The sequence below is a fragment of the Muscardinus avellanarius genome (assembly GCF_963383645.1).
Source record: "Muscardinus avellanarius genome assembly, chromosome: 8".
NCBI lineage: Eukaryota > Metazoa > Chordata > Mammalia > Rodentia > Gliridae > Muscardinus > Muscardinus avellanarius.
The window spans coordinates 91,749,747-91,765,518 of NC_137794.1; positions in this window are offsets into that span (position 1 = coordinate 91,749,747).

Consider the following 15,772-nt stretch of genomic DNA (forward strand, 5'->3'; position numbering starts at 1 on the left):
TTTTTCCTTTTGCAGCTGAATCCAGTAGCAGAATCATCGTCCACCCCAGGAATTAAAGTAATTAAAGTGCAAGTGCAGTGATTGTTTCCACATTCTGCTTTTCGTCAATTTCCTCGCTGGAATTCACCGCCGTGGAGGTTCCAGCCTCGTGGAAGGCCCAATCAGGACATGCGGTGTGGAGGTCGCACCGCCTGCTCCGCGCTGTTGCCTTATGGGGTTTTACTTGAAGCGCACTGTGCCAAATGTTCTCGATGGGGCTGAAGGATGTATCCTTCCTGAGCTCAGCCATCGTGTCCCGGTTTTGCTCCTAAGTTGACGGGGCACAGGCTTCTGGCGGCCGCCCGCCCAGCTTCAGTTTACGTTAAGACAATCGGTACGCACACGGGTGTGTTTGCCAATGACCATTGCAACAAATGATAAGTATTTGTGAGATTTGCTATTTTTTAATAAAGTGATTGTTTTAAATTGGTCTCTGTCATCTGTTTGGAAAATGGTAGAGCCCTCAGCCTGGGAATACATGGGTTCAATTCTCAAAAATAAACTGTTTTTATAAAATCCAAGGTTCTGCAACTTCCGTATAAATCCTGTTCCTTTTGCACATTTCAGTACTGTGTAATGAAAGACCCTGGGCTCTAAGGTGACTGAGGCCAGGTGTGGTCGCATATGCCTGTAACCATAGATCTTGTGAGGCTGACATAGGATCACAGGTTTGAAGACAGCCTCAGCAAACTTAGTGAGACCCTGTTTTTAAATAAAAAGTAAAAGCTGGGCCTGATGGCGCACGCTTGTAATCCCCGCGCTTGGGAGGCAGAGACAGGAGGATCGCGCAGGTTCGAAGCCAGCCGTGCTGGCTTAAGAGATCCTGTTTACAAATAAAAATATTAAATAGGTTGTAGCCTGGAGGTAGAAGGGTTTCCAGGAACCCCAGTACTACAGAAAATAAACAAACAAACAAATAAATAAAAATACACATCTGTAATCACAGTGTTTGGGAAACTGAGAAAGGAGGATGGTGCAAAGGTTCGAAGCCAGCCTCAGCAATTTAGTGAGACCCCTGTTTCCAAAAAAATATAGGTCTGGGAGTGTAGAAGCTCAGAAGCAAAATAACCCTGGCTTCAATTTCCGGTGCCACAAAGAAAACAGAAACAAAAACAAACAAATAAAAAGTGCATCGTGTAACATTCGGAACTTTTCATTTGACTTAGAGAATAAGGGGAAAATCCTAGACTTTGACAGGGCTAAGGGAGACTTTGTCCTGTGATGTGTTTTTCTTGGATGGATCCTGAGATAAAAACAAAAGCTGTTTCCTGTGGTCAGTAACAGAGCCGAAAACTGGCCTCTTGGTCTATTGCGTTTTTGTCAAAGGACCCCATACGTGTCCTTGGCAATAAAATTTTAGCGTATCTACTGTGTTTCCTGCCACACTCCCTAATCGTATGTTACAGGCAACATGAGAAAAAAATCGAGATGTCTGATTAGAATAAAACTTCACTAGAATAAATTTAGTTGTTAAATGTTGTATATTCATTGTAACATGATTTGAATTACAAATTGTGTGTGTGTGTGTGTGTGTTACTAGAGGTTGGACCAGGTGCATTCTTCCTCTGAGGTACCCCCCTGCGTCAAACCTGTGCCATCCTCCTGTCTCAGCCTCCCAAATACTGGGATTACAAGCTGCCCCACTTGCCCCGACATGGCATTATTTGACAGGTTTCCTTTATCAGCTCTCCTTTCCCCTCTCCATCTTCCGGCCCCTCCCGCTCTTTCTACTGGTCTCTCTTTTCATTCATCCGAATTCCTTTAGTTTCATACTTTCTCTGGCTTCCACATGTGAGAGAAAACATCTGACCTTGACTTTCTGCAGTGGCCGATCTCAGCACAATATTCCCTAGTTCCATCCATTTTCCCGCCAATGACACACTTTTGTTTTTATGGCCAGGTGAAACTGTATTGTGTGTAGTCATTCTTGTAGTCACAGGGCCTCACTAAGTTGCTGAGGATGGCCTCAAACCTGCAATCTTCCCGTCTCAGCCTCCCAAGTCCTGGGATTACAGGTGTGCACCACCTTGTCCAGCTTCCTGAAAGACATTTTGACCAGAAGCATTAGTAATTAGGAAGGGGGTGTTTGTTTTTTGTATCTCCTGTATAAAAGTTGCAATAACACGTATTGAAAAATTCCTAGGATTTCACCTTTTTCACTGGCTCAGGTGAGACTACACTCAGGGATCAGGTCCTTCCTTGGGCCCAGCAGCCTCTCCAGGCGGCGCAGGGGGAAGCCTGAGCTGGAGCTCTCACTGCGCGGGGCGGGCCGCGTTGCGGTCCCCATGGAGATGGGGCTGTGCCTGCCCAGCTCTCCCCGGCTGCTGAGCAGGAAAGCTGGCCCCAGCTGTTCACCGCGGCCACCGTGCCGCCCTCGGCCCCTTCCCGGAGGTAAAGCCCTTGGCTTCTCGGCATTCCTTGCTAGGGCCGGCTTAGTCTCCCCTTATATCCTGGCGCGGAGGCGGCCCTGGGTGCTCCCTCCGGAGGCGGCCCTGGGTGCTCCCTCCGTGGCAGCAGGCCTCCTCAGGGCCAGCTTCAGGTGGCCCTGGCAGCCAAGTCTCCTCCTCCAGGGCGCGGAAGTGAAGTTCTTGAGCACTTTGGAAAACCCTGATTTTCCTAGGATTCCAAACTGTCTCCCACCAGCTTCCTCCTAGCATGTGAAGAGGTAGTGAAGGAGAAGTACTGAGCCTTCTCCTTCACGAGCACAGTGGAGCCCGTTTGTGCCTCAACTACAGCTCTAAGAGCTAATATGCTGGCCTGCTGCAGCGCTGGGCGCCTGTGGGACCAGCCACGCAGGAGCAGAGGCAGGAAGAGTGCCAATTCTAGGTCAGCCTGGGCAACTTGGTGAGACCCTGTCTCACAATAAAATAAAACGGGTGGGGGTGTAGCTTAGTGCTTGCCTGGAATGTGAGGCCCTAGGTTCAATCCCCAGTAAGAGAGAGAGAGAGAGAGAGAGAGAGAGAGAGAGAGAGAGAGAGAAAAGAAGGAGGAGGAGGAGAAGGAGGAGGGAGGAGAGGGAGGAGGAGGGGGAGGAAGGAGGAGGAGGAGGGAGAGGAGAGGAGAGGAAAGGAGAGAGAGAGAGAGAGAGAGAGAGAGAGAGAGAGAAAGAAGGAGAGAGACCCTGGGTCCAATCAATCCCTGGTAACACACACACACACACACACACACACACACACACACACACACAGCGCGTGAGCTCAGGAGCAAGCGCGCTGGGGTACTGCTAAGTAACTTTTGAGAGTGCTAATGTGCTTGCTAATAAATGTGGCCATAGGTACCCTCACCGATTGAACCCATGAGATCAAATTCAAGCCTGTTTAATTCATTCAGTTGTATTCAAGTGTGTTCAGTAGAAACTGGACTTTGGTGCCTGAAGAATCACTTGGAAGCTGGGAGTGGTGGCACATGCCTGTATTCCCAGTACTTGGAAGACTGAGACTGGATGATCTCAGGTTTGAAGCCAGCCTCAGTAATTTAATGAGACCCTGTTTACATTTTTTTTTTTTTTTTTTTTTTTTGGTACTGGGGACTGAACCCAGAGGATTCTACCTCTAAACTACACTCCCAGCCCGATTTTTATATCTCTTATTTGGGAACAGGGTCTCACTAGGTTGAGAGCCTCACTAAGTTGATGAGGCTGGCTTAGGATCTGTTACAAACTTGGGCTACCACACCCGGCTTGTTTCTAATTTTTTTTTTTTTGGTACTAGGAATTGAACCCAGGGACATTTTCTCTCCAAGTTACACTCTCAACCCTATTTTATTTTTTAGTTTGAAAGAGTCTTTCTAGGTTTTATAAGAGCCTCACTAAGTTATTGATGCCATTGTGATCCTATTAGTAATTTCCATCATTACATTAAATGAGCTATATGCAATCCTCCTATTTCAGCCTCCTAAGTACTGGGATTACAGGCATATGTCACCGTGCTCAGATTCTAAAAAAAAAAAAAAAAAACCAGCAGCTGGGCGTGGTGGCACATACTTGTAATCCCAGTACTTCGGAGACTGAGAAAGGAGGATCACAAATTCATTCATGGACACCCTCAGCTTAGTGAGGCCCTCTGCAATTTACTGAGAACCTGCTTTAAAAAAAAAAAGAATAAAGCTGGGTGTGGTGGCACATGCTTGTAACCCGCGCTTGGGAGGCAGAGACAGGAGGATAGCGCAGGTTCAAAGCCCCTCGCTTGCTTAAGAGATCCTGTTTCCAAATAAAAATATAAAATAGGTCTGGTAGTGTAGCCCGGAATTAGAAGGGTTCAAAAAAAAAAAGAATAAAAAAATAGGGCTGGGGTGTAGCTCAGAGGTAGAATGCCTCTGAGTTCCATCCCCAGTACTGGGGGAAAAAAAAAACAACAACAACAAAAAAAAAAACAAACCTGAGGCTGTCCTTGAACCTGCAATCTGCCTGTCTCAGCATCCCAAAAACTGGGATTCTAGGCAAGAGTCACCATGCCCATTTTCACCCCCCTTTTTTGCTAGGCATAGAAGTGCTAATGTTAGTTGCCAAAATCCCATCAGTATACAGATTCTAAAGGATAATTAGCTATCCACTAAGAATTGTATATTCAAATGAACTCATAATAGTCCCATTCACACTTTAGGGAAATTCCAGTGTCAATTTAAACCTCGATAGTCAATTCCCACCTGTGTGAGCATGGATGGTTTTCTTCACCATGTTTTTCTCCTCTGAAATCTAACTCTCAGGGTGGGTGTGGGGAGTCAATGAGTTAGTCCAAAGCGAAGCACTGTGCGAGTCAGAATAACCACCCGGCACACGTTAAAATGTAAAACACAGCTGGTGCGGTGACACGCTCTTGTATCCTACTACTTGGGAGGCTGAGACAGGAGGATCAAGGGTTCAAAATCAGCCTCAGCAACTTAGCGAGACCACATTTCAAAACAAAGAAAAATTTAAAAAAAGGGCTGGGGGTGTAGCTTGGAGGTAGAATGGCTCGGCTTCAGTCCCCAGTAATACAGACACAGACACAGACACACACACACACACACACACACACACACACACACACACACACGATGTAAAGCACATCATTTACTACACATCCTCCTCCCCCCCTTTTGATTTTATTGCTTAGCATTTTTTTTTATCCTATTACAAGTGAGAAGAGCCACAGATTGGGGTTTCCTATATTATTTCGTTCTTACAACAAATTTTGGAAACGTTTATAGCCCCTGATTTATAGGGTGAGGCAGAAAAGAAGCCACAGCTTGCTGTCACCCAGCCTTGAACCAAAATTAGAAATCAGAGCACCCAGAGCCATGGCCGCAGTGATGAGCCACTTTGTGTAAGAAAAAGGTAGTTACTAAATGATCAAGGGAGAACCTTGTGGCACAGTATTTGGGCTTTTGGGAAAAGGACACATAGAAAAGATGAAAAAATGGAGTGAATTTGGATCTACACATGCAGGTTTTGTTTTTTGCCATCTTAGGGAATTGCACCCAGGGCCTCACGTGTACCCGGCAAGCACCCTACCACTGAGCTGTGCCCCAGCCCTACACTTAGGGTTTGAGTCCCTCTTGGTATTATGCTGATGTCTGCCATGTTGTAAGCACAAGTCACATTCTGGGATGAATTCTCCTCTGAATGGGTACCTTCAAGTGCTTCCCCTTTTTCTAATTTCCTGATGTCAAGAAAGAATAATCTGCCAGATCTAGACAGTAATCCACTTCTAAGCATATTCTACAATATAGTTTTTTTTTTTTTTTTTTTTTTTTGCGGGTCTGGAGCTGGAACCCAGGGGCATTTGACCTCCATGCTACACTCCCTGCCCTATTTTTTATTTTGAAACAGGGTCTCACTAAGTTGCAGAGGGCCTCACTAAGTAGCCGAGGCTGTCTGCAAACCGTGATCCTTCAGTCTCAGCCTCCCAAAAGCTGGGATCACACGCGTGAGCCACCACGCCCGGACATATAGCTCATTTAATGTAATGATGGAAATTACTAATAGGATCACAAGTTGGTAAACTATCACAGTGTGTCACAGTTGTGAAGTCCTAATCATCAGTGATTTGTACTCTTCTACTGAGCTACACCCCCAGCCCTTTTTGTTATTAGTTTTTTGCTTGCTTGCTTGTTTGTTTACTGGTACCAGGGATTGAACCCAGAGGCTTTCTTCCTCTGAGCTACACCCCCAGCACTTTTTATCTTTTATTTTGAAACAAGATCTTGCCAAGTTGCTGCTGGTTGGCCTTGAACCAGAGATCCTCCTGTCTTGGTTTCCCAAATACTGGGATTACAGGTGTGTGCCACTGAACCCAGCTCTAATCACATGTGTGTGTGTGTGTGTGTGTGTGTGTGTGTGTGTGTTACTAGGGATGGAACTTAGGGGCATTCTACCTCCAAGCTACACCCCCAGCCCTATTTTTAATTCTTTATTTTGAAACAGGGTCTTACTGAGTTGCAAAGGGCCTAAGTAGCTGAAGCTGTCAGCAAACCGTGATCCTTTTGTCTCAGCCTCCCAAGTGCTGGAATTACAAGCGTGCGCCACCGTGCCCGGATTCTGATCACATTTAATCATAGATTCTGTTTTCTGATGAAATACTAATATTTATGGAGCTGCTCTTTGGAGGTGTATAAAATGCTGGAATAAGAAAAAAATCATTCACCTGGGCACAGTGGTTTACACCCATGATCCTAGCTACTCAGGAGGCAGAGGCAAGAGGATCATAACTCAAGGCCAGCTTGGGTAATTTAGGGAGACCCTGTTTCAAAAAGGGGGGAGTTGGGGGGTGTCTCTCAGTGATAGTGTCCCCAGGTGCAATCCCCTTAAAAGAAAGGAAGGGAGGGAGGAAGGAAGGAAGGAATAGTACATGCTTGTAATCACAGTACTTGGGAGGCTGAGACAGGAGGATCACAGGTTCAAGTCCAGACTCAGCAACTTAATGAGAATTTGTTTCAAGGGAGCCAGGCTTGGGGGCGCACGCTTGTAATCCCAGCATTTGGGAGGCTGAGACCGGAGGATCCGGGCTTGCTGACAGCTTCAGCTACTTAGTGAGGCCCTTTGCAACTCAGTGAGACCATGTTTCAAAATAAAGAATAAAAAATTGGGGTGGGTGTGTAGGTGTGTAGCTAGGAGGCAGAATGCCCCTGGGTTCCATCCCCAGAACCTCAAAAACAAAAACAAACAAACAAACAAAAAACAAAAAAAAAGAAAAGAAAAAAGGGCACGAGGTATAGCTTGGAGGTAGAATATCTCTTGGTTCATTCCCTGATATGAGGGGTGGGGAGGAGAAGGAGAAGGAGAAGGAGAAGGAGAGAAGAAGAAGAAGAAGAAGAAGAAGAAGAAGAAGGAGGAGGAGGAGGAGGAGGAGGAGGAGGAGGAGGAGGAGGAGGAGGAGGAGGAGGAAGGAAGAAGAAGGAGAAGGAGAAGAAGGAAGAGAAGAAGGGGAGGGGGAGAGGGAGGGAGAAATGAATGCGGGAGAGAGAAAAGAAAGAGAGCAAGCAAGCAAAGTCATCCCTTAATCCAGGAAGTGCTTGCCTACATGCCATTTCTCCTTGGATTGAATAACTAATCAGCGAAATTGACATCTCAGGTGATAGAGACTTCGACACACAGTGTCCCAGCTCACATGTTTAAAACCACCAGTGGAGACAGCAATTCTTCTTTCTGTCATGTTCAGTTCATTCTATAACTCAGTAATCCCTTAACACAAAAGATAATAACAGCTTTGAAAACTTGCTAAATAAAAATCCCTTCTGATGGCTCTTGGAGATATTTCACATAACAAGAGCTAGGGATCTTATGAAACTAAGGATTTATTTTGGTTTAATGCTGATTCGGAAGGCAGTATTTCATCCCCATTTCACTATGCGATTTTGATCTGAACAGCACATTATTACGCTATGTAGTGTGTAGGACATGCCACTGCCTTGTTTTACACGTGAGAAACCGAGGCTCAGATCCTGAACTACGCGCACAGCTTCAGCTCGTGGAAGTCGGGTCGAGGATCTAAGTCAGTGCCCACGACGTCATGTGCCCTCCAGGGGCATTTCCAAAATTACTCCTAATAAGATACACTTTGTTTTTGTTTTATTTGAACTCAGGGGCATTCTACCTCTAAGCTACATCTCCTGCCCTTTTTATTTTTTTTATTTTGAAACAGGGGCTGGTAAAGTTGATGCGGGTCTCGCTAAGTTGCTGAGGCTGGTCTTGAACCTACAATTCTCCTGACTCAGCCTCCCAAATCCTGGGATTATAGGCATGCGCCACCACACCCAGATGAAATATATTCACTTTTAAAATGTGCTTCTATCTCATTGAAGTGTAAAAGAGTGGAGGCCTGCAAACATTTGTTGTATTTTGGGACTCTTCTGACTCCAATAAATGTCAGCTACTCCAGGCACGTTATTCTTTTCTCTCTCTCTCTCTCTCTCTCTCTCTCTCTCTCTCTCTCTCTCTCTCTCATTTATAGCAACACAGCATTCTAGAAACATCTAAGTTACTTAGAATTTATAGCAACAGAGTGTTCTAGAAGCCTGAAGCTGAGCTATAATACCACTGAGAAGTGGCAGTTCAACTTAAGGTCTCCAGTAATGGACACAGTCTCCAGAGACAGCCAGAACTGCTGGAGAGATTCTCCTGTCCACCCGAAGCCAGAATCTTCCTCTTTGACATCATCCTTTGTCCTCATTTTGTCCTCTGCAATTCACAAGCCATGTGCAATTAATTTTATATAGAGGAAAAGTCTTTGGATAGTTGATGTCTATCTGTATAGTGCAAGAACAGGGACTGATTTCTTATTTATTTATTTATTTATTTATTTATTTATTGGGTCTGGGGATGGAACCCAGGGGCATTTGACCTCCGAGCTACACCCCTGACCTATTTTTATTATTTATTTTGAAACCGGGTCTCACTGAGTTGCAGAGGGCCTCACTAAGTAGCTGAGGCTGTCCTCGAACCGCGATCCTCCTGTCTCAGCCTCCCAAATGCTGGGATTACAAGCGTGCGCCACCACACCCGGCTCTTTCTTCTCTTTTAAACAGATAATCTGTGTCCTCTACAGGAAAAAATCTACCTCTTTGATGGGGTGTGTCTATACAGCGCCTAAGAAGATTTGGCCTGAGCGGCCTATGGCCTAAGGCAAAACTTTAAGTAAAGTGATTCAGTAAAAAACGGTCAAGATGGCGCCTGGAGGAAGCTAGGAAGGCGTGGTTTCCCCATTCACTATGGGTGGGGAAACTGAGCAGTTTTTCCCTTTCTACCTTTAAAGGAGCTTCCCGCACACATGAATGGCTCATGTACTGGCCTGGGATTGGCTGTAAACTACGTGCTAGTGATCTTTATCCCGGATAGGCTAGGCTAAATTCCCCTCGTGGCTTGGTGCTATATAAAGAACTGCTTGGAGAGAAATAAAGGAGATCTCGCTTGACTTGACTCCCGGCTCGTGGGTTTGTGTTCGAGTCGTCCGGTACTCACCATCTCGCCAAGCCCCGTCAGCTGTCGGGCAGGATTCCCGACACCTCTTCCTCTTTAAGTCTCACACGTATACATAAGTCTATTTGGACCTTCTCTTCTGTTCCCCTGGTAGGGTTGTCTGCCCCAAACTAATACTATATCATCTTATTACCCTGGTTTTACTTTTTGTTTGTGTGGTATTGGGGGTTGAACTCAGGGGCATTCTACCTCTGATCTACATCCCAGCCCTATTTTATTTTTTATTTTGAAACATCTCACTAAGTTGTGGAAGGCATAGCTGAGGCTGCGAACCTGCAATCCTCCTGTCCCAGCCTCCCAATGTCCTGGGATTATAGTGTGTGCCACCATATTTTTTATTTTGAAACAGGGCCTCACTAAGCTGAGGCTGGGTTGAATTCAGATGCATTCTGCCTCCAAGCTATACCCTAGCCCTTCTTTATTTTGAAACAGGTCCTAAATTGCTGAGGCTAGCCTGCAATTATCCTCTCAGCCTCCCAAGTACTGGGATTACAAGCATATACCACCACACTAGGCTCAATCAGCAAGTTATATATTCTGTTTAGAAGATCTATTTCTAGTCAGGTCCATATCATCATTGTTACATTGTGTGTGTGTGTGTGTGTGTGTGTGTGTGTGTGTGTGTGTGTGTGTCCCCAGGAATTGAACCCAGAGGCTACACCCCCCAGCCCTATTTTTTAATTCTTTATTTTGAAACAAGGTCTCACTAAGTTGCAGAGGACCTTACGAAGTAGCTAAGGGGTCGCCTCAAACCTGCAATCCTCCTGTCTCCAGTCTCCCAAATACTGGGATTCCAAACGTGAGCCGCCACGCCTGGCCATTGCCACGTTTCCCATCACCCACAGTAATGCAGGCAACAGTGCTACTCAACTTTGCACTGCTACCCAGGGCAGGCCACCTTTCTTACCCACTCACAGCCATTTAACTGTTCTTCTAGGCTCCATTAACATGTCTCTTCATACCTTTTCAATTTCCACTCGCTGCCCAGGCCCAATGACCACATGTTTAAACACCATGTGTTTAAGTGATGGCAAAAATCTACTTCCAGGTACTATTTTGCTGTTGTTGTTGAATAACAAACTACCCCAAAAGGTAGTGGCTTGAAGTGGTGATCACGGTTTCTGAAGACCCGGGGCTCGGCTGGGTGGATCTGGGCTGCTGTCCTCCCCCAGGCAGCAGGCTTTCTCCAGCTCCGACTGCCACCGTAGACGCAAGTCTAGTGTCCACACGTTTGTGCTCTCTTTCTGGACTCACTGATCTGCTCCTTTGGTTTATCTGTCTATTCTTGTATCAACATCGTGCATTCCTATTTACACTAGCCTTAACGAGTTCTGATATCAAGTACACTAAGTCCTTCCACTTGGTTCTGAAGTTGTTACCGATAGACTTGGCCTTTTGCATTTCCACGCATCTAATCAGTTTGTCAGATACCTGGCCCTCCCCACACATTTTATGGGGTTGGATTGAGAGTGTGCTGAGTAATAGAATAATTTGGGAGAACGAACAGCTACACAGAGGTACACTCTTAGATCTTTAAAATTTTCTCTTGAAATAATTTTTAGTACTCTATGTGGAAGAGCTATCTCTTATCAATTGATTTTGTTTTGTTTTGCTTTGTGGTGCTGGAGATCAGACCCAGAGGTAGAAAATGAGTGTTATTAGGACGAGTTCTTTGTTACTGGCTGCATATGCAAAGGTGCTACAAGAAATAGAAGGACTAGAGAACTGTTTGCTTGGCTTTCAAGCAGGAATGAAAAGGAATTCAGAGAGAGCCCCAAAGGCCGAGACTTGTGAGGTTAGAAGGTGTGACTGAGTCACACTTTCAACTTTCAAAGAAAAAAAACGAAGCCAGGCGTGGAGGCGCATGCTCGTAATCCCAGCGCTTGGGAGGCTGAGACAGGAGGATCACACAGGTTCGAAGCCAGCCTCAGCTACTTAGGGAGGCTCTCAGCAACTTAGTGAGAACCTGTTTCCAAACAAAGTGTAAAATAGGTCTGGGAGTATAGCCCAGAGGTAAAAAAAACCCTTGGGTTCCCCCGCCCAGTTCCACAAAAAAAAAAAAAAAGAAGAAGAAAGAAAGAAAGAAAGGAAAAAAACAAGAAGCTCTTTGAATAAAAAAAACTTAGAACCAAACCTTGTGGCAGCACCAAGTCTTGCAATCCCAGCATTCCAGAGGCGGAGACTGGAGGATAGAGGTTCAGGAACTGTCTCAGCTACTTAGTGAGGCCCTACGCAACTCAGTGAGACCCTGTTTCCTAAAATAAAAAGACTAAAAAATAGGGCTGGGGGTGTAGCTCAGAGGTACAATGCCCCTGAGTTCCATCCCCAGTACCGTGAAAAGGACAGTTGGAACACCACCATTAACGTATATCTCTGAATGAAACAACTTGACACCTAGAAAATATAGGAGTTGAAGAAAGATCTCAGAGAAGAAAAATTTAGGATTCGGTTCTTCCTAAGGAAGCCTGATAGGCTCAAAATACCTGCAGCTGACCTTAGAGCAAGAGAGGAAATGTCTAAACAATTGTAGTACACAGCACTGCTTAGAATAAAAGAAATAACTGGAAATATAGTATGATAAAATGGCACTGCCATTTTATCTCTGATATGCTCTAAAAGAGAATGTGAAACTGGGTGTGGTGGGGGCACAACTGTAATCCCAGAACTTGGGAGGTTGAGACAGGAGGATTACAGGTTCAAGACCTGTCACAGCAATTTAGTCAGACCCTCAGCAACTTAGCAAGATCCTGTTTCAAAAAATAAAAATAAAATGGGACTGGCGGTATAGCTCAGAGGTAGAATGTCCCTGGATTTAATCCCCATTAAAGGGGGGGTGTGAATGTGCTTCTTTGAGATGCTTGTTTGAGCCAATGATAAATGGCTTCAGCCGTTATAGCAGGATTTCAGAATACCTATGGGCCCTTGTATATGTCAACCTTTAAAAATGGTAAGATTTAGCTGATCATGGTGGCACACACTTGTGATCCCAGCATTTGGGAAGCTGAGACAGGAGGATTGCAGTTCGAGGCCAGCCTCAGCTACTTAATGAGATCCTTTGCAACTCAGTGAGACCCTGTTTCAAAATAAAGAATAAAAAATTGAGCTGGAGGTGTAGCTTGGAGGTAGAACGCTCCTGGGTTCTATCCCCAGTACTGAAAAAAAATGGTAATATTTGCTGAGTGTGGTGGCACAGGCCTATAATCTTAGTATTAGGGAGGCTGAGATAGGAGGATCACAGGTTTGAGGACAGCTTCAGCAGTGTATGGAAACCCTTAGCAATGTAGCAAGACCTTGATTCAAAATAATAATAATAATAATAAAATATAATAATAATAAGATAATAATAATAATTAGCCAGGTGTGGTGGTACATGCCTTTAATTCCAAAACTAGGGAATATGAGACATGAGAATCACAGGTTCGAAGACAGCCTTAGCAAGTATCAAGACACTCATCAACTTAGAGAGACCCTGTTTCAAAATAAAAATAAAATAGGACTAAAGGTATAGCTTGGAAGTTGAATGCTTCTGGGTTTAATCCCCAGCACCACAAATAAATAAGTAATAAGAGAATATCTGGACTGGGGGTGGAGCTCAGTGGTAGAGCACCTGCCTAGCATGCACAAGGCCCTGAGTAGTTTCATCCCCAGCATGGAGGAGGAGGAGGAGGAGGAAAGGAAGGAAGGAAGGAGAAGAAGAAGGAGAAGAAGAAGAAGAAGAAGAAGAAGAAGAAGAAGAAGAAGAAGAAGAAGAAGAAGAAGAAGGTGATGATGATGGAGGAGGAGGAGGAGGAAGAAGTGAATCGTTATTGCAGTGGTTACCCTCCCGTTTGCCCATACTCCGCACATCATGTGGGGCGAGCATCAGTAACTGTTTTGATAGTTCATAGGTCTCCACATCAAGAGGAGTTCTAGAGACTGTTGTGAATCATTTACATCTCCTGGGATCAAAATAAATAATATCAAAAGAAACTTTTAGATGGTCTCCCTCACAAAACGGGGAGATGTGTGCTTCTTATATTAGTATTTATGCTGGACATGTCAAGAAAGCCCACCCCCAAACAGAAGCTTTGATTTGCTAATTCCTTTGCGTTGAGGGCATCTGGGGACCTGAGGATGCACAGAGATTTTCCCTGGGTTTCCCTCTCTGCCTAAAGACAGCCTCCAGATGCAACCCACTTGGCGTGAGCCCCTCCCCAGGAACCTCCTCAATCAGGAATGATGGCTTCCAGGTAAACACCATGTCCAGAGAGTCACCTGTTCCTCTCCAGGCTGATCCAAGACAACTGTTATTACCTGAGATACATTTTAATCTTTTTTTTTTTTTTTTTCGTGGTACTGGAGGTGGAACCCAGAGGCTTTTCTACCTCTGGGTTATACTCCCAGCCCTATTTTATATTTTATTTAGAAACAGGGTCTCACTAAGGTGCTGAGAGCCTCACTCAGTAGCTGAGGCTGGCTTCGAACCTGTGCGATCCTCCTGTCTCAGCCTCCCAAGTGCTGGGATTACAAGCATGTGCCACCACGCCTGGCTGACACTTTTTAATCTTAACAACAACAATCCTTTACTTACCTCCTCTCACACTTGCTTAACTTGTAACCAAGGCCTCCAGCCCCTGTTGTTTTCTGTAGCTCGGTATGTTCCAGAAGCTTTTTTTCTTCAAGTCTCATACATTACAGAACTTCTGTGCTTACATATGCAATTAAAAGGCTTTCCCCAAGCCAGGTGTGGAGGATCACAGTTCGCGGACAGCCTCAGCTACTTAGTGAGGCCCTTCGCAACTTAGTGAAACCCTGTTTCAAAATAAAGAATAAAAAATAGGGCAGGGGGTGTAGCTCGGAGGTCAAATGCCCCTGGGTTCCATCCCCAGACCCGCAAAAAAATAAAATAAAAGGCTCCCCCTCCCATCCTGTTAAGTTGCCTTATGTCAATTTACTTTGAAGCCCAACCAAAGAGCTTAGAAGGGTAGAGGCAGCCCTTTCTTTTCCTCCACAGTGCACCTGTAAAATCTTCTCCCTTTAAAACTAGGCTGGGCCGAGGGCGTTCTACCTCCAAGCTACGCCCCCTGCCCTTTCTAATTTTTTTTTTTTTTTTTTTGGTGTGTATGTGTGCGTGTCAGTGGTACTAGGGATTGAACCCAGGGGCATTCAACCTCTGAGCTGCACTACCAGCCCTATTTTATTTTTTATTTTGAAGCAGAACCTCTGAGCTGCAGAGTGCCTTGCTAAATTGCCAAGCCTGGCTGCAAACCTGCGATCCTCCTGTCTCAGCCTTCCAAGTACTGGGATTATAATTGTATGCCACCGCGCCCAGCTAAGAACTCTTGTTTAGATTCAGATTTGAGTACAAGTAGATAAGGACAAAAAGTGTATAATGATTTGGAATTAATGGATTCTTTGGGCATACTTATTAGTTCATCATGCGTGTGTGTACACATATATACACTTGTATTAATTGTAATTCTATATATGGTACATCTATACAGTTTGTTTTTTTGTGGTACTTGGGATTGAACCCAGAGGCATTCTACCTCTGAGATATACTCCCAGACTTATTTTTATTCTTTATTTTGAAACAGGGTCTCAGAAAGTTGCAGAAGACCTCACTAAGTAGCTGAGGTTGGCCTTGAACCCGTGACCCACCTTTCTCAACCTCCCAAGTACTGAGGTTATAAGCATGTGCCACCACACTCAGCTTAGTATATTTAAATACATTCTAAAATTCCTACAGGGACTGCCGGGCGTGGTGGCACATGCTTGTAATCCCCGCACTTGGGAGTCTGAGACAGGAGGATTGCATGAGTTCGAAGCCAGCCTCAGCTACTGAGTGAGGCTCTCAGCAACTTAGTGAGACCCTGTTTCCAAATAAAATATAAAAAAGGTCTGGGAGTATAGCCTGGAGGTAGAAAGCCTCTGGGTTCCACCCCCAGTACCACACACACACACACACACACACACACAAATCCTACAGGGACAACCTCAATGTACTAGCTGTGTTTGTTTGTTTTGACTTTCCTAGTACTTAGGATTGACCCCAGGGATGCTATGGCACTGAGCTACATCCCCAGCCCTTTTAAAGTTTCCTTTCAAGCCAAGAGTCTCACTAAGTTGCCCAGGCTGGCCTCACACTTGTGATCCTCCTGCCTCAGCCATCCAAGTTGCTGGGATTACAGGTGTGCACCATCGTGCCTGGCTGTATCGGACGTTTCTAAGTGATCTTAATTATACATCTATTAAAATGAACCTATCGTTCCTAGAGTCAAAAGGAAATCATTTGCTGAC